The 2368-nt window shown below is 33.9% G+C and overlaps 1 long non-coding RNA gene across 1 annotated transcript in view; it reads left to right on the forward strand.

Annotated features, from left to right (window-relative positions):
• The window catches only part of LOC106874183 (uncharacterized), a 2724-nt gene extending 1105 nt beyond the window's left edge, over nt 1-1619 (forward strand). The window contains exon 2 of the long non-coding RNA XR_001409971.1: nt 1086-1619. This is a non-coding gene — a long non-coding RNA (uncharacterized LOC106874183). The remainder of the gene's footprint in view (nt 1-1085) is intronic.
• The last annotated feature ends 749 nt before the right edge of the window (nt 1620-2368 follow it).

Below are 2368 nucleotides of genomic sequence, written 5' to 3' on the forward strand. Positions count from 1 at the left end.
GGGGGGGGGGGGTCGATCTAATTGACTTAGCTCCCCCACCAGAACTTGGTGGCCTTGTGCCAAAATTTGAAATCAATAATAGGAGGGACTGATGCTACACAACATTTACAGTCAAGTAATATTTGAAAATGAAGCACCTGTTGAAGAACTTGGCATCAAGTTACTTACGACTGCCTAAAGCACTTTCAAATGAACAATATCTACTGGAATATTTTGTAGAAACTGTTGAAAGGTAGTGACCGTTTGTATACATGACTGGAATGAATCAATTGGTCTTTTAGTAATACATTAGAGTAAAAAATAACCAACAAAAAAAAAAACTATTGTTGGTAGTCACAAACAGCAAAGTAAATTAAGAAATCGAAGCAGATCTTAATGAGAAGGTGAACAGCAATAGTTCTTCAAATGAAAATACTAGTTGTGAATATCACTGTTGTAAATAGTTACAATAGGACCAACAAATACTGAAATATTGGCAACTTTGTATCAACAAGGCCACTGTTATTGACAAACATTGATGGCTCTGTGAATGGCAATGTTTGTATTGTGTTCAACATGTCTCTCAATAATTTGAACAGCATTGCAGTTAAAGATTGGTTTCTGTCAGGTATGTCTACACTCTAGAACCTTGTTTTGAATACCATGAAACTCAAACATAATCACTACTTCAACAATGCAGATGCTGTCCTCTGTGCATCCATTCTAACCCTTTCTGTCCATGGTACATCGGTCATCATTTTATCTAACACACTCTACAGCCTCCATTTGTATACCCCATACTCAGAGTATTGCTGGTCATTCTTCTCCGAGTAGTTTTACTCCACGTATTGTATATATGCACTATTAATGAATGATAAACTCAGATGTCATAACTAATGCAAAAACAATTAACTCAGATGTCAATGTTATTAGCATGTATAACTTTCCTTATTTACATTCCTGCTGGAAGGAATAGTGGGGTGGTCATTAAAATGAATACCAGTTATGTACTGGAGTCAGTTAATTGACTACCTATCCACTAAATTTGTAGTGTTGTGCTAGATGTGAATGTCATTAACATGTATAACTTTCTTTGATTATTTCAGCAGCTCTGTTCTTCTGACAAACTCCTATCCTCATAGCAAGCCAGCGATTATCATCTGTCACAACTGCTACAGTCCCATTATGTTCAACACTCATTAATGTCCTGTGCTTTCCAAATACACTGTCATCCAACAAGGCAGAATGCTGATAACAATTTCACAGAACCTTATGCGCTCAATACACAATGTGTGCAGTCTTCCATTTGGGTCATTTGTTTTTTCTAAAAGTTTGGGAGTTTTCTTTAAAAATATCCTTCAACTAAATACAGCAAACGTCAACTGAAGATAGATAAGCTCCTTGTGAGTCGAATACACAAACCAATTTTAATTTTCCCCATAAAATCCTTGAAGTCACAACTTCCTATTTTGCTTCCCTTAACAGCATTAGGGCCTTTGTGCTTAGTGAAAAAGACCCCAGCATTTTTTCTATAGCTAAAAGTTTCTTTTCCCTGTCAATAAGATGAAACTTGAAAATATTTTGGCAGTGTTGTAGTGTTGCTATTAATAATAATAATAAAGTTAATAAATGACCACAAGGCTAAGTATTTTCTTGATCCTTTTTTCCATTTCATTCCATGAAATGGTTATAATTGCCATACTAATTGTTCATTAACATGACTGTTGTCTCTGAAGAAAGACGTCACTAACACAACACTATTTCTCCTCAGTTTTCTATGAGAAAGTGCACAAATAACTAAATATATATATAGTTGAAATTTATAGAAAAACAAAAACCGAAGACAGGTGTATGGACAACAAGCAGGTGTTTTAGTTTGATGCTCGAGAAAGTGAAAAAGTCTTACACACATTACGAGAAAGCAGTAGAATATTGCAAAAGCATTCAGCTCTGAATGTAGAACTTGTAGCAAAAACAGCTGTAAGCAAATGAAGGTGATTACTTAACTCCTGTTTTCTTGTTGTTCAATAATTTATATTATGCTCTATACTCATCTATCACTTTACTCTAAAAGCCTCTGTATATTGAGTTTTAAGATCTGGTTATTAGTATTTCTAAGCTTAAGCAAAATCTATCTATCTATCTATATATGTATGTATATATATATATATATATATAAGTCAGTAAATAGTGGGGTTGTGTTAACCGCACGTGGAGAAGTAATAGGAAAATGAAAAAAAAGGCAGAATGCTAAACTGGAAGCATATTTTAATAAAGATTTCTTACCGGTTTTCATTGCGAAAGCAAATTATCAAGAAGGAGAATGAAAATGTTTTTTACAAAGAAGTACAAAATGAAGAAAATAATATCATCATCATCATCATCGTTT

This window comes from Octopus bimaculoides, chromosome 12 (assembly GCF_001194135.2).
Source record: "Octopus bimaculoides isolate UCB-OBI-ISO-001 chromosome 12, ASM119413v2, whole genome shotgun sequence".
In the NCBI taxonomy this organism is placed as follows: Eukaryota; Metazoa; Mollusca; class Cephalopoda; order Octopoda; family Octopodidae; genus Octopus; species Octopus bimaculoides.